This window comes from Schistocerca cancellata, chromosome 6, assembly GCF_023864275.1.
Source record: "Schistocerca cancellata isolate TAMUIC-IGC-003103 chromosome 6, iqSchCanc2.1, whole genome shotgun sequence".
Taxonomy (NCBI): Eukaryota; Metazoa; Arthropoda; class Insecta; order Orthoptera; family Acrididae; genus Schistocerca; species Schistocerca cancellata.
Genome location: NC_064631.1, coordinates 488,981,149 through 488,998,587, shown reverse-complemented (window position 1 = coordinate 488,998,587; position 17,439 = coordinate 488,981,149). Strand labels below are relative to the sequence as shown.

The following is a 17,439-nucleotide window of genomic DNA, read 5'->3' as shown; positions in this document are numbered from 1 at the left end:
TCTTTATTATCGCGAAATATGGGAGACAATGTCACAGAAATGATACAGGATTAGGGCTGGACATCATTAAAAGAAAGATGTTTTTCATTCTTCTCACGAAATTCCAGTCACCAACTTCCTCCTTCGAATGCGAAAATATTTTGTTGACACCGACCTACATAGGGAGGAACGATCACCATGATAAAGTAAGGGAAATCAGAGCTTGTACGGAAAGATATAGTTGTTCATTCCTTCCGCGCGCTATACGAGGCTGGAGTAATAGAGAACTGTGAAGGTGGGTTGATGAACCCTCTGCCAGGCACGTAAATGTGATTTGCAGAGTATCCATGTAGATGATGATGTAGATGTGTGGGCTCCCTTTAACACCGCAACACAAACGGCTGCGTCTGAGGAACTGCCGGGACCAGCAAGTGTGTTCGACTGATGAACGGCGTCACACTGAGTTCACCGATGAATCGCAGTTCTGAACTACCTTGGACGATTATCGTTGGTAAATATCGTGGCGATAAGGCGTGAGAAGGTATCCTTGCAGTGTTTCTAAAAGCCACGATGTTGTCACACCTAGCGTCATGATATGAGGAGCCGCATGACGGGTGTGACGACGGGTCATGGCTTGTAATGCTTGAGGGAACTATGGCTGCACAGCAGTATGACATGTGTTATCCCACAAGCGACACCGCATTGTGGTGCGATTTTTGAAGAGGTCAGTGCTCACCCACACAAGACACGTGTCACTATGAACTGTCTGCGTGATGCTGAGGTACTCTTGCGGCCACCAAACTACCTATATCTGTCCGCAGTGCGACATGTATAGGACGAGCTACCGGCATGGACAAATCCCAGGGCCAGTATCCGGGGCATCAAGGGCCGGTTACGACAGATGTTGGCCAGCTTGCTCAGGAGGGAATACAACGGCTTTATGACAAGTCCTTTGTAAATCTGACGCGATTTCTGTAATCACTGAAATAACCTCACATTCCCTCTCAACTCTTGAAGGATTTTTTTTTCTCTTTGTTAGTGTTTAATGGCAATGTCAGTGTCAGTTTAGAGCCCTGATATGGAGACGTTTAGGATACAGTAAAACTGATGTTGTTACCCAGTACGATTTGGACAGTTTACATTGGACTGGAGTTACCTAATTTCGGAAATCACCGTCAGTGCTGATATGGTCACCATGGTTACTTTTCATGAAACTGTTTAGATCGTTAATAATGGTCATGCGAGACTTGCATGGCTAATCGATATATAAAAGAATTACCACTTCAAACAGGTTTTGATAGATACATATAGCAAAACACTAATTGTACTTTCGTTTCAAAGTTTTGATGATAAATAGGTGACCACTGTGCAGCCGTCAGAAACCCTATAAACTACACTGATGCCACCTGATAATTACGTCAAAGAGAAAGAGTATCGACTGCCGCCGCTGAAAATGAATATAACACATAAATATTATGTCAGTCCTGTTACATTAATAATGTAAAGACAAATAGCGCCGAAATTTTCTTTAACTGAACTCTATGTTTAATGACTTCTGTGTAGCCAGAAATTTCAAAAAATGGCACTATGCACTATGGAACTTAACATCTGAGGTCATCAGTACCCTAGACTTAGAACTGCTTAAACCTAACTAACCTAAGGACATCACACACATCCATGCCCGAGGCAGGATTCGAACCTGCGACCGTAGCAGCAGCGCGGTTCCGGACTGAAGCACCTAGAATCACTCGGCCACAGCAACTGGCAGTCATAGAGTTGATGGCCCACTTGTACGACTTACAAGAAAATATAAATTTACTATTATTAATTGTCTTTGGACGTGATTTATTAATTCAAACAGTACTGACTCGACTGAATCAGAGGGGTGATTTGTTACGTGAAGATTTTTCAGTGAGGCTCTGATGAATTTATTGTGATAACTGATTTACAGACAAGTTTATCAATTATATGGGCAACGGTCTTGCCGCAGTGGATACACAGGTTCCCGTCAGATCACCGAAGTTAAGCGCTGTCGGGCGTGGCCGGCATTTGGATGGGTGACCATCCAAGCCGCCATTCGCTGTTGTCATTTTGCGGGGTGCACTCAGCCTCGTGATGCCAATTGAGGAGCTACTCGACTGAATAGTAGCGGCTCCGGTCAAAGAAAACCATTGCAACGACCGGGAGAGCGGTGTGCTGACCACACGCCCCCATATCCGCATCCTCAGCAGAGGATGACACGGCGGTCGGATGTTCCCGATGGGCGACTTGTGGCCTGATGACGTAGTGCTTTTATCAATTATTTAGTCTAAGAATGTGAATTATGGCTTGGCTTTTGTGATTTGGTTAAAATAGTAAAATCTTAAACTCGACTTCTTCCGATTAGTCAGACTTGGGCAACGTTCACAGTGCCACCGACAACGGTCGGCAGGCGCCGACGCCAGAGGTCGCCCGATAACGTCGGCCGACAGCTTGGTCATAGTGCGTTGGATCCTCTTCGTCAGTTTTTGACGGGGTCAAGGTTACGTTTGGTTAGGTTAGAATGTATTCTGTGTACGAACCAGGTTTGGTTTTAAATTCCAAGGGTGGGTTGGATACCACAACGCTTCTGTGATTGGAAAGGAGTGCAACAATGAGGCCTTTGCCATTAAAAAGATGCCGAATTCATGTGAATAAACTGTACTTGTTCCGAAAAAAACATGACGAGTATTGTTCACTCTGTCCTCAGATACTGGAATTACTAGAGCATTTTTAAGATTATATAGGATAAAGGAAGAAACGTACTGTTACATACTCGAAATGATTCATAGCGACCTTGAGAAGCAATATTAAAAACATTGTTTTGCTGAATTTTGTTTGAAGTTGTGCAGAGATACGTCAGTTAACCTTCAATGATTGTCATTCAAAATACGTGTGAAAGACAAACATAAAGTTTAGAATAAAATACTCTGAACACCCAAAGCACTAAAAAGTGGAGAAACAAACTCAACAATTGCAAACCACTTCATGTAAAAGAATCATCACTCTACTGGCATAAAATCGCGATTAATCAGTAATGATTACTTGCAGACAGCTGATTTCCGCCTACCACAACCCAAAAAGACCCGCTAAGTAGCTTTAAGCATAAGATACACCATCCTTCTCGCCTCAACCAATTTTTTGAGTAAATAAAATTCTTCTGGGTTGTTGTCTGCATTGTCAATATATAAAATTGTTCGACGTTTCGGACACTATGGTAAAGTGCCACTGTTTTGTATACTGACAATACAGTCAACAGCTCAGAAGAATTTTATTGACAGTGGCAACGGCCTCCGAAGCTTACGCTTACATTTAAATTTTTTTGAGGTTATTCTTCGCACCTAGAACTTCCGATGGAGATTTTACCTACTTGTGGTTTGTAATAAACGTGCGATTTCAGTCCATAGATTCCTAACTACATCCCGATTATATCTTTCATCCTCGGGATAATGCAAACTCCTTCTTTAACTAAACTCACAGTCCATATATAGTGTTGTTTCGGTCAATACGCCCGAAGACAACAAACTAATTTGAATTTCACCTATTGTCGTCCGAAGACTGGACTTTCGGACGATGATGTAAGCTACATTGTGACCACGCAAGTAGTGGCCTACTGATTTGAAGACATCGGACGTCTTCAACCGATGTCGGTAGTCGGGGAAGCCACCAGGATCGGGGTCACTGTAACCACAACCTTAGTGAGAGCCTGTTCACGATTAGAAAAAATTCATTTATGTGCAGGGGGTTGCATTTTTGTATTTTACTGCCTGATTTGTGTGGATTCCCTAAGGCGCTAAGTACAAGAAGAAGCCCTCAGGTTTCAAGTAGGGCAAACAGTGGACAGAACAACTATCTCGACGCAAATACAAGACCGACTGATGAGTGAATCGCCACACTTGTGTTTGAGCACAGTATCCTGATAGAACCTTGCGTTCAAGTGCAGAGAGAAATTATTTCTCCGAGTACCGCGAGCCCCACATACTGTCAGCTATTAAGCCCCTTTCAACTGACCACTCGAGACAAGTGCGTCTACTGCAGCGCCCCCGGCGTTTTGTTCTCGTACTGAGTCTCGTCTGTTTTCAGCAGCGATTTTCCTGCTTTTCGTACTACGCCTGTGCAGAGCCGCCAACAACTCACCACACCAGCAGAGATCCGTAAAATTATCCGGAAGACTTGGAATAACGCGCCAGGCAACGACTTCATAAGCAACACCGACTTGAAACAGTTGCCCAGGAAACCAACTGTGCTCCTTACCCGAATCTTCAACAACTGTCTCCTGCAGTGATATTTTCCTACGACACGGAACACGGCTCGAGTAGTTCCAGTCCCGAAACCAGGTAAAAACCTAGCAGAACCCAGCAGTTACCGGCCAATTAGCCTCTTGCCCACACTTGGCAAGGTTCTCAAGAGGGTGCTGTTGAAGAGGCTCCATGACACGCTTACAGCGTATGATGTTATACGACCCTAACCATTCGGTTTCAAGGACAAGTTATCGGCCGAACTTCAACTTCTACGTATCACCGGACGGATACAAGAAGGATACAACAAGCAGCACCTCACAATTGGTGTATTCCTTGACACTGAAACAGCATATGATAAGGTGTGGCGCCCCAACCTTCTCGTCAGACTACATCGCACTACCCCTATTCCGGATTTTTACACTGGACTCATAGACCACTTTTTGCAGGACAGAAAACTGTATGTCCGAGTCGACGATAAAAACTCCGAATTGAAACTGATCTCTGCGGGAATTCTGCACGGCTCTGTCCTTTCGCCTCTGCATTTCAACTTACATATAAATGACATCCCAACAGTCCCCCTTGTTACGGCAAGTTTTTATGCAGACGATACGGCCTTTCTGACTACTGGACGACACTTGGAGCAGCTAATCGCTAAGATTCAACGGCAACTTGATGTAATGGAACGCTGGGCGCTGCAAAATAAGATAACGATCAACCCGACGAAGACGGCAGCCGTTATGTTTACACGGAGGAAACCAGTTCTGAACGACAGACTCCAAAAAGCTGATCAATTTATCCCATGGTCGCCGGGAGTGAAGCACCTCGGTGTCTACCTTGACAAAAAATTGCTCTTTACGCAGCATATTGACGACAAGAAGACGGTAGCCCAGAAGATGGCCAGATCATTGATTCCGTTCCTAAAGAGTAAGGGTCTCAACCCTAAGACTAAACTCTAGTTGTATAAGGCAACGGTGGAACCCACAATGTTATATGCCTCCACCTCGTGGGAACTAGTGCGTCTCCAACTACAACAAACTCCAAGCGCTGCAAAACATTTGATACCGATGGATCACAGGAACTCCATGGTGGGCAAGAAACGTCGACATCCTCACCGCACTCCACGAGACCACTATAAAAGAGAAGGTCCATGACAAGGCTCTACGAGTTTTTGACAAAATCTTTGCCCTTAGGGACGAAGTTCGACAATTAGAATCTGTAGGAACGGTAAACCGTGCAAGATGGCACAAGTATCGAGTACCGAAGTCAATAACGTTTCACCCCCCCCCCCCCCCTTATAGGCGATCTATCATAACAGGAGGAAGCAGTCACACATAACAGCTTAGACACATCTCACCCTCCATAGGAGATAGACATCACCAAAGACAGCAGGCTAAAGGACCCATTGAGTGCCCAAGCCCAACTGAATGTGTAATAAATAAAGTGCTTTCCTTTTATTCTTACATCCCATCCTAGAAGAATAAGTCATCAAGGATGATCTCTTCAGCGCACACTACACACTCATTTTTTTTAAAAAAATCGTTTTCGTTTGCACGTCAGCGCCCACAAATGCCGTTGTTGTGAGAGTTATTTACAGTGCAGTTTGGCATTAGACTGGTGAAAGTGAGACTATGAGGGACAACCCTTTTTAAGGAAAAATCGAAATACAGTAACAAAATGTAGAAACAAGTAATGACAATAGAGTTTGTTGATGACCAAAGTAGAATTCATAGTGAAAGTTTTTGTCAAAGGTCACGTGCTAGATTGTTCAGATTCCTGAGCACTGAAAGAATAAGAGAAGTGTCATCCACATATTTCAGAACATATACACTTGTCTACTCGAGAAATATATACTTGCAAACACATCAGACAATATGTAGACCTCAGTTTTCCTTTATTCTTTACATCTTCTTTTCTTGCTAAGTGTCAAATAACAACGGAAGTTATTCTTTTCTTCCAATAGCTCTGACATTCTCACTGCTGAAATAATTTTCATAAAACACGCGTATCTATTTACGTTATTATTTATGCATAGTGTAGAATTCTTTCTCTCTAAAACTTAAATACTTTTTGCTTTTAGATACTTTGTCTCTCTTGCAGGAGAACTCTAGAAGAAAATGTACCAGAACTTTGTGTAACTTGTCAGTGTGCCACGAAAACAAGGCAAACAACATAATGAACATTAAGAAGACAGGAAAGCACAAAATCCATTTCTGTAATAGGAATGAGCTTGACCAGAATAGGTTATAACTTCCGCTGTTAGCCATAATCCCTTGTCTCTGCGCAAGCGCACCATGCAGCATAGTCGGAAATTTACAACTCCACACTCGGCACAATCTATACACCGATAAGCCAAAGCATTATGACGACTGCCCACAGCGAGGTTGGATGCCTTCTGGTGGCGTTGCGGTGAGGCCTACGAGAAAGACAGGCCGCGGGGTGTACGTAATGAATGTAGGCCTGAGCCAGCTCTCTCGCTCAGCTCAGCAGACAAACTACGTCTCTACACCTGTTAACTCGTAACTAGGTGTGTACGTTCAAACGTAAATCTTCTACTGGAATCCGCTATTATGGAATCCTACAATGATCGGAAGTCCACAGGCCTACTTATAATTTGTTACGGCTGCACTGGGGCACAATAAAATTAAAATCAAGCCAAAGTGATTCTCAGTTGCATAAGACACCACTTCTTGTATGAAATAAGGACTGCTAAGCAGAAGAGACTAAATGCTATAAATAAGCCATTTACCATTTATATGGAGTACTGATTTTAAATTAAATTTTGTTGTAGTACTGTTAATCAGGTAGACATCATAACAGCATACAGAGCCATGATCGGCTCCTGTTCATGCCGTTTCTTGCGTGACAGCTTGTCTTTACGGAACTGTCGCCTCGTTTCTTATTCGATTTACTTGTGTCACTAAGTTGCAGGCTTGCCTGCCCGTTAGTGGCAGCAGCTCGTATCAATAAGGGCACTGTCGTATTATCTTTGAAGCGACTGCTAGTATTTCCGGCACGTCGTGTGTCGAGAGTTCCATGGAGGTAAGAATAAGGGGAGATGCCGCTACGTATCCCAGCCGTACTACGTTTTGAAGCCATGGGGGCATGGCTCGCTGCCATGACACTCTGACCAAAACATTGCCAGTGTGCTATAGCGCTGCGTGTATTACAGTCGCTAATTGCACCATATACGAATGTAACGTCATCAGATTGGTTGTTTCAAAGTTTTTGCTTAAAATAAAATCTCGCAAAGGCGAAATTACGCGTTTCTTCTCATTAAAAATAGTTTTTAATGTAATATTACGAATAGCTAGTCTTCAATGTAAACGATACAATTTTGTTAATTCAGTAATAAACGTGTATCACAAACTAAATAATAGAAACTGAAAACTAAGTCAGCTATACCCTCCCTCCAAAGCCCCATAAATACATTTTGTTTGTAATACGTACTGGAACATTTCAGTTACGTTACACTACTGGGAAACCCTGCTCATTACCACCAATATTTACTGAAATACGGTACACAGAATGGCAAATCTACACAGTGTCCTGTTTAGGCCTATACTTTACGCCAGTTAATGTAGTGTTAGCTTTTACTTTGGTACATGATGAAGACAAAGTGAGTTACTCAGCACTTCGATTATCGACGATACGTACGTATTATACTGAAAAGTGAACTTGAAAACTAAGAATTTAATTCTTTGAATTAACATACCTTTTGCAAATGTTTCGGGTGTGTAGGGAAAACTGATGGTACAGCATTTTCACGCAGCCTTACCGTTGAAGGGGAAGTTCGGTCTATGTCCTCTTCTCGAAAATGCTGAGAACATACAGAGCTCCATTTAGACGCACGACAATTCTTCCTCCTCACGGCATTCTCCCACAGAGCTTTCCCACTTTCATTTTTAGGAAATCTAAAATCATACAGGAGAAAAATACGCTATAGTGCAAGTACAGATGTAGCACACGTTCGTTCACAATGAAGTTGTAAAATCACACTTAAGTAGACAACTTACACATGAAATGTTATTCCCTTCGATTTCGCATCACAATCAGAACGATTCGTACATCCGAACACCACACTAGTCACCATAATAGCGCAAAATCCTTCCAAAAGCGAGCGACAAGCCTATCCACACAAGCTTAGAGAAGCAATGTTTTGGTCGGATTGAGATGGCTACCCTCGGCTTCATATAGCTTCGCAGCTGTGACGTCACAGCGTCTCGCTCTATTCTTACCTCCATGGGGAGTTCAGCCGGGACGCAGCGCCAGTGACGTCCGGACAGCCAGTACTAGCCGACTGCTTGCGACACGCGTGCACTGTCCGACGGAAGGAGACTGGAGCGGGAACGACCGTTGGTTGGTCGTTCCGTCGGTCGTCTCATCGGACGACGCGTATTTTCTGGCCCTGGTCAGTTGGTCATCTTGCCGGACGTCGGTCGGTTCCTTCCTTGTGCAGAGATGTCGTGGCCAATGGGCAGGTGTTACCTCTGCATGGTTGGGTCCGAGCCAGTGTGTCCGGGGTCGCCGTGTCTCCGAGTTCCGAATGGACATCGAGTTAAGTCGGGATTGAGCTGCAGCGAGCTCCGGACAGCCAAGACTCGCCCGACCATTGCTGACACACATGACTTGAGTGGGGACGATCTTGGTTGGTCGTTCGGTCGGTCATCTCATCGTATGACGTGTATTTGGTCGCCGACCGCTTATGGAAACTCTGTGTGTGTCGACTTGTGATTCGTCCTTGTTGTTCCACAGTGATTGGTATTAGGATTGTCGGAGTTCTTGGTACAAGTGTGTACGTGGAACTGTGTGTAGTTTCTGTGATTTCCACTGAGCAGTTATGAATGCTGTCTGCCTACTGGAGTAGGCAGTCGGTCGGTTGGGACAGAGCAGAAAGTGTGTGTTTCCTCGCCGTGTTGATGCTGTCTGGCACGGCATGTAGTTCGACAGCCTTTGGTGTTGTTCATATTTTTGAGTGGTTATTGTGCTTGGCTGTTTTTAGACGCCAATTTTGAAGACGTAGTGCTGCTGGTATCTTCGTCCTCGGCTGATATTTCCCATTGTCGTGCCTTTTTTTAACTTGTGTTCGGGCCTTCAGCCGTATTGTTTCTGAATTCTTTTAAGGGCATGTGTGATTAAGCATCATCATCATCATCATCATCATCATCATCATCATCATCATTTAAGGCTGATTATGCCTTTCAGCGTTCAGTCTGGAGCATAGCCCCCCTTATACAGTTCCTCCATGATCCCCTATTCAGTGCTAACACTGATGCCTCTTCTGATGTTAAACCTATTACTTCAAAATCATTCTTAACCGAATCCAGGTACCTTCTCCTCGGTCTGCCCCGACTCCTCCTACCCTCTACTGCTGAATCCATGAGTCTCTTGGGTAACCTTGCTTCTCCCATGCGTGTAACATGACCCCACCATCTAAGCCTGTTCGCCCTGACTGCTACATCTATAGAGTTCATTCCCAGTTTTTCTTTGATTTCCTCATTGTGGACACCCTCCTGCCATTGTTCCCATCTACTAGTACCTGCAATCATCCTAGCTACTTTCATATCCGTAACCTCAACCTTGTTGATAAGGTAACCTGTATCCACCCAGCTTTCGCTCCCATACAACAAAGTTGGTCGAAAGATTGAACGGTGCACAGATAACTTAGTCTTGGTACTGACTTCCTTCTTGCAGAAGAGAGTAGATCGTAGCTGAGCGCTCACTACATTAGCTTTGCTACACCTCGCTTCCAGTTCTTTCACTATGTTGCCATCCTGTGACAATATGCATCCTAAGTACTTGAAACAGTCCACCTGTTCTAACTTTGTTCCTCCTATTTGGCAATCAATCCGTTTATATTTCTTTCCCACTGACATTACTTTCGTTTTGGAGATGCTAATCTTCATACCATAGTCCTTACATTTCTGATCTAGCTCTGAAATATTACTTTGCAAACTTTCAATCGAATCTGCCATCACAACTAAGTCATCCGCATATGCAAGACTGCTTATTTTGTGTTCACATATCTTAATCTCACCCAGCCAGTCTATTGTTTTCAACATATGATCCATGAATAATATGAACAACAGTGGAGACAGGTTGCAGCCTTGTCTTACCCCTGAAACTACTCTGAACCATGAACTCAATTTACCATCAACTCTAACTGCTGCCTGACTATCCATGTAAAGACATTTAATTGCTTGCAAAAGTTTGCCTCCTATTCCATAATCTTGTAGAACAGACAATAACTTCCTCCTAGGAACCCGGTCATATGCCTTTTCTAGATCTATAAAGCATAGATACAATTCCCTGTTCCACTCATAACACTTCTCCATTATTTGCCGTAAGCTAAAGATCTGGTCCTGACAACCTCTAAGAGGCCTAAACCCACACTGATTTTCATCCAATTGGTCCTCAACTAATACTCGCACTTTCCTTTCAACAATACCTGAGAAGATTTTACCCACAACGCTGATTAAAGAGATACCTCTATAGTTGTTACAATCTTTTCTGTTTCCATGTTTAAAGATTGGTGTGATTACTGCTTTTGTCCAGTCTGATGGAACCTGTCCCGACTCCCAGGCCATTTCAATTATCCTGTGTAGCCATTTAAGACCTGACATTCCACTGTATTTGATGAGTTCCGACTTAATTTCATCCACCCCAGCCGCTTTATTGCACTGCAATCTATTGACCATTTTTTCCACTTCCTCAAATGTGATCCTATTTCCATCATCATTCCTATCCCATTCTACCTCGAAATCTGAAACATTACTGATCGCATTTTCACCTACATTGAGCAACTCTTCAAAATATTCCCTCCATCTTCCCAAGGCATCCACAGGATTCACCAGCAGTTTTCCTGACCTGTCCAAAATACTTGTCATTTCCTTCTTACCTCCCTTTCGAAGACTGCTAATTACACTCCAGAATGGTTTTCCAGCAGCTTGACCCATAGTCTCCAACCTGTTTCCAAAGTCTTCCCACGATTTCTTGTTGGATGCTGCAATTATCTGTTTGGCTTTGTTTCTTTCTTCAACATAACTTTCTCTGTCTACCTGGGTTCTGGTATGTAGCCATTTTTGATACGCCTTCTTTTTCCTTTTACAAGCTGCCTTGACTGTATCATTCCACCAAGCTGTTTGCTTCTTCCTACTTTTACACACTACTGTTCCAAGACATTCTTTAGCCACTTCTAGTACTGTGTCCCTGTACCCTGTCCATTCCTTTTCCAACGACTGTAATTGGCTACATTCAACTAACTGGTACCTTTCTGAGATCGCTGTTATGTACTTGTGCCTGATTTCCTTATCCTGAAGTTTCTCCACTCTTATCCTCCTACATATGGACCTTACCTCCTGCACTTTCGGCCTCACAATCCCAATTTCACTGCAGATTAAATAATGATCAGTGTCATCAAAGAATCCCCTGAATACACGTGTGTCCCTCACAGTCTTCCTGAATTCCTGATCTGTTACTATATAGTCAATGACAGATCTGGTTCCCCTGCCTTCCCAAGTATACCGGTGAATGTTCTTATGTTTAAAAAAGGAGTTTGTGATTACTAAGCCCATACTGGCACAGAAATCCAAGAGTTGTTTCCCGTTCCTGTTGGCCTCCATATCCTCTCCAAATTTACCCATAACCTTTTCATACCCTTCTGTTCGATTTCCAATCCTGGCGTTAAAATCACCCATGAGCAGAACACTGTCCTTGTCCTTTACTCTAACAACTACATCACTGAGTGCCTCATAAAAACTATCCATCTTATCTTGATCTGTCCCTTCACAATGCGAATATACTGACACAATCCTAATTTTCTTGCTAGACACTGTCAAATCTATCCACATCAGTCGTTCGTTTACATACCTTATTGCAACTACGCTCGGTTCCATTTCTTTCCTGAAGTAAAGCCCTACACCCCATTGTGCTATTCCTGCTTTGACTCCTGGCAGGTAGACCTTGTATTCTCCCACTTCCTCTTCTTTCTCACCCCTTACCCGAATGTCACTAACAGCTAAAACGTCCAGCCCCATCTTACTTGCAGCCTCTGCCAGCTCTACCTTCTTCCCAGAATAGCCCCCATTGATATTAATAGCTCCCCATCTCATTACCATTTGTTTGCCAAGTCGTATCTTAGGAGTCCCTGGTTTGTCAGTTAGAGGTGGGACTCCGTCACCTCCAAAGGTCCGAGGCATTTTGCTCTGATTGTTGCCAGCATCATATTTAAAGTACCAGGGAAGCAGGTTGCTAGCCTTACTTGCCCCGAGTCCCATTGGGTTTTACCCCTAACGGCTGAGGGACTAACCGGTGGATTTGGTAGTCTTTGCCGTATGAGCACAAAGGTGATCACGACTCAGAATATGTCCGAGATGCCCAGCCTTATTCCAAAGTAACTGGTATCCCGACTGTCAGGACCACTTACTTGGCCACTCATACGTTGCCCGTGGTTCATGAACTAGGACATGACTACAGGAACCCACACCATGAATTAAGCGTGATTAAGCGTTTTTGCAAAATAAAGTTTGTATGTTTGTGCAACTAACAGCAACTGATTTGGGCCCCTTTCCACAACCTGATCCGCTCTGTCCTGCGAAACCATATTTCACATATTCCAGTAGAAGATGCAATTCTCACTAGTACGTACAGGCCCAGCTGCGATTTAACAGGTTTAGAAACGCATTTTGCCTGCTGAGCTGAGCGAGGAGTTCAGACCTACCTTCGTGACGTATGCGCCGCGGCCTGTCTTTCTCGTGGGCCTCGCGTTGCGCGCACTTGACGTGCTATGAAAAGTATGTAAGCGCAGCAGCAATGGATACGGGCTGCAAATGGAGAAATCCACTAAGATAAGCGACTTTGTCAAAGGGCAGGTTATTATTACGCAAAGCCTGTGAACGAGTGTCTCGAAAAAGGCGAAGCTAATCGAATGTTCACCTGCTACTGCCATGAGCATCTACGGAAAGAGGTAGAAGGACAGTGAAACAACCACTAGGCGCTAATTGGTTGGACGTCCACAACTCTTCATAGAACATGGAGTCTGGAGACTTGTCTGCTCTGGAAAATAGGATAGATGGTGATCTCTGCCATTTCTGCCGAAAGATCTACATCTACATTTATACTCCGCAAGCCACCCAACGGTGTGTGGCGGAGGGCACTTTACGTGCCACTGTCATTACCTCCCTTTCCTGTTCCAGTCGCGTATGGTTCGCGGGAAGAACGACTGTCTGAAGGCCTCTGTGCGCGCTCTAATCTCTCTAATTTTACATTCGTGATCTCCTCGGGAGGTATAAGTAGGGGGAAGCAATATATTCGATACCTCATCCAGAAACGCACCCTCTCGAAACCTGGCGAGCAAGCTACACCGCGATGCAGAGCGCCTCTCTTGCAGAGTCTGCCACTTGAGTTTGTTAAACATCTCCGTAACGCTATCACGGTTACCAAATAACCCTGTGACGAAACGCGCCGCTCTTCTTTGAATCTTCTCTATCTCCTCCATCAACCCGATCTGGTACGGATCCCATACTGATGAGCAATACTCAAGTATAGGTCGAACGAGTGTTTTGTAAGCCACCTCCTTTGTTGATGGACTACATTTTCTAAGGACTCTCCCAATGAATCTCAACCTGGTACTCGCCTTACCAACAATTAATTTTATATGATCATTCCACTTCAAATTGTTCCGCACGCATACTCCCAGATATTTTACAGAAGTAACTGCTACCAGTGTTTGTTCCGCTATCATATAATCATACAATAAAGGATCCTTCTTTCTATGTATTCGCAATACATTACATTTGTCTATGTTAAGGGTCAGTTGCCACTCCCTGCACCAAGTGCCTATCCGCTGCAGATCTTCTTGCATTTCGCTACAATTTTCTAATGCTGAAACTTCTCTGTATACTACAGCATCATCCGCGAAAAGCCGCATGGAACTTCCGACACTATCTACTAGGTCATTTATATATATTGTGAAAAGCAATGGTCCCATAACACTCCCCTGTGGCACACCAGAGGTTACTTTAACGTCTGTAGACGTCTCTCCGTTGATAACAACATGCTGTGTTCTGTTTGCTAAAAACTCTTCAATCCAGCCACACAGCTGGTCTGATATTCCGTAGGCTCTTACTTTGTTTATCAGGCGACAGTGCGGAACTGTATCGAACGCCTTCCGGAAGTCAAGAAAAATAGCATCTACCTGGGAGCCTGTATCTAATATTTTCTGGGTCTCATGAACAAATAGAGCGAGTTGGGTCTCACACGATCGCTGTTTCCGGAATCCATGTTGGTGCAGGCACAAGTGTTTTGGAGCACACCGTTCATCGTACATTGCTGAACATGGAGTTCCGCAGCAGACCACGTCTATGTGTTCACATGTTGACCCAACAACGTCGTCAGTTACGAGGACGTGACCATCGAGATTCGACCGTCGATCAATAGAAACGTGTCAGCTCTTTCAGTGAATCACACTTTTGCTACACTAGTTACGTCCCCACAAACGCCGTCATCGAGGTGGATGGCGGCTCATAACATGCAGTTTGGCACGGACGCAGGCTGACAGGAGCAGTTTTATGCTAGGAGAGATGTTCTCTTGCACTTGCATGGGAACTGTAAGACACGCTGCTGCCAGCTGCGAACCACCTGCCTCGCTTCACGATTGGTGTCTCCCCCGACGTCGATGTCATCCTTCAGTGGTATAACCGGCCGTGCCTCGGAGCCCGAACCGTGCTGCAGTGGTTTGAGGAGCGTTATAGTGAACTCACGTTGACGTCTCAGCGACCGAATTCGCCTGATGTGAATCAGGATCACTATCAGGCGCCATCATCGCTTACCCAAATCAGCGGCCCGCTATTTACACGAATTACATACCTCTCCGTAGACATCTAACACCACACACCTCCACAAACCTACCAACAAACTGTCGGATACGTGACTCGCACAATCAGAGACGTATTTCGTTCCGGAGAAGTACAAACAAGCTATTAAGGAGGTGGTCATAAAGTTTTGGCTCATCAGTGCAGATCGTTGACGTCACAGACACACTCGCATCATGTATGGTAGCTGATTTACACTAAGGCCCGAAAGGTGCATGAGACGCCCACTAAACCCGCAGGGCAGAACTGGTGATTATGATTGTGGAAAAGGCCACATAAGGTGTCGGTCAAGTTCACTCAAAATTGTAATTTATTATAATTTAATAACACCTTTGAACCAAAACGTCACGTAGCTGAACCTTAAGAACTGCGAGTTTCAAAAACACAATTATTTCACGGCTGAGGGACTCCAAACAAGAAATCTTAAAAGTCAACAAAAATGCAGATAAAATAGCAAATAAAATAATTAAAATATACATGGTATCACAGCTAGGCTGGAAAGCCTCAAGGCAAAAGTAGATACAACAGACATATGCAATGTGCAATACAAGTGGCTGAGGGCCACAATTAAATTTGAAAATTTTAAAATATATTACCAAATTCTTTTAAGGCAAACGGTCACAATGTTTTTTCTTAAAGTGTGCTTTCAAGAATAAAGTTTTAAACGGCTTAAGGCCCACAACTGATTTTCCAAAATTCAAAAATTCATAAAGTCCAGTAGGAACAAGAATTTTTAAATCATTGGTTATGATAGATTATGAACAGACAATTAAACACCGGTGAGAAGGACAATAAAGAAAACGGCACTCAGAAGCCTCCATGGAGGCTGCCCTCGTTGACTTAGGTGAGACAGGTGGTAGGCCCAACTACACTTGATCCGTCGGAACCCAACCAGAGGACAGCCACGGACCAACCAACACAACGACTTGCTTGCCACCAATCAGTATATGAGGACTCAAACACAAAAGGTTACGAACGTGATTATACACAATGAAATATTTATTAGCTGTCAAAACTACACACCATGTTGGACAGCAACAACAGGTGAGGAAAGGACGCTGCGTGAAATTACGTTAGTGGCCAATGCAGGTAACCGGAATGCTAACAGCCACAAGGCAGAAAATTCCGCTGGAAACTTGAATCTGAAATACGGTAATATAGCTAATTTCACCCAAAAGGAACACTGCTTGAATTTACGTCAGTGACCAGGGCAGGTAACCAGAAAACTAACGGCCACAAAGCAGAAAATTCCGATGGTGCACTCCAATTGTAGTCAACCAACATAGTTAATTGCACCGCATGGCGACTAAATTTCAGCAATAGAAACACTCAGTGTTGCTCACAGGAAAACCTCCCCAACCACGAACCACCGAAACGAACCACACAACGTGAATGGACGTGGCTCGGGTAGTTGAAACCACTACTCAAGTTTGACGTCCTGGGTCGGTAAACCACGAAGCTCGTAGCGATTGGACACTGCGCAGGGACCGCCAATGGACGCAGCCGACTGCATCGCGCGGAGATAACTTCCCTGGTCCGCCGAAACCGACCGACTCATTGCAGACTCCCTAGCCGGAAACTATATGCATAAAATCAAAGATGGTACCCGGTGCAAATATCGATACACATCGCTGCTGCCACACGTAGAAGGAAGAAGAACCACGACGTAACCGCAACAAGGGCGGGAAACCAAACACAGATAGGTGGCGAAGTTCACGATAATGCAGTGCACGCTAGAGTAGTCGATTTTGAGCAGAAAGTCGTTCGAGTAAAACTGGCCTGAAGGCGGAGAGCGCTGCTCACCTGCGCGACGACCGCCCGGCAAGCGCGACAGGAGAGCAGGAGCCGCGCGGCCACGGCGGCGCAGCACAGGCCGCAGCGGAGCGCGCGCAGCGCCTCGGCAGGCCGCGCGGCAGCGGCGCGAACCAGCTGGCCGAGCGCCAGCACCAGCTGCGCGAACGCCGCCGCCGACGACCACAGCCAGAAGGCGCCGCACCGCGCAGACACGGCCGCGCACAGTTGCCGCACCCGCTCCTGCTGGCCTCGCAGCTGCCACACCGCTGCGTGTGCCGAACGCGTGCGACCGTTATCCGACCCACACACTGTGATCTACTCGCAAGACACAGCGTGGACACTTGGGTGTGGGGGGTTTCCGATAGTGTTACGTCTACACTGTTTGTCTCAGTTCCGTTAGGACTAGGAATGGGAAAAACCGACCGGAACCGGTAACATACCGGGTGACCAAAAAGTGAGTACAAATTTGAAAACTTAATAAACCACGGAATAATGTAGATAGAGAGGTAAAAATTGACACACATCCTTGGAATGACATG

General features: G+C 44.8%; 1 long non-coding RNA gene across 1 annotated transcript in view; it reads right to left on the bottom strand.

Moving 5' to 3' along the window:
* LOC126088588 (uncharacterized) overlaps window positions 1-16,954 on the bottom strand; it is a 58,276-nt gene extending 41,322 nt beyond the window's left edge. The window contains exon 1 of the long non-coding RNA XR_007519978.1: window positions 16,910-16,954. This is a non-coding gene — a long non-coding RNA (uncharacterized LOC126088588). The remainder of the gene's footprint in view (window positions 1-16,909) is intronic.
* Between the last annotated feature and the right edge of the window lie 485 nt (window positions 16,955-17,439).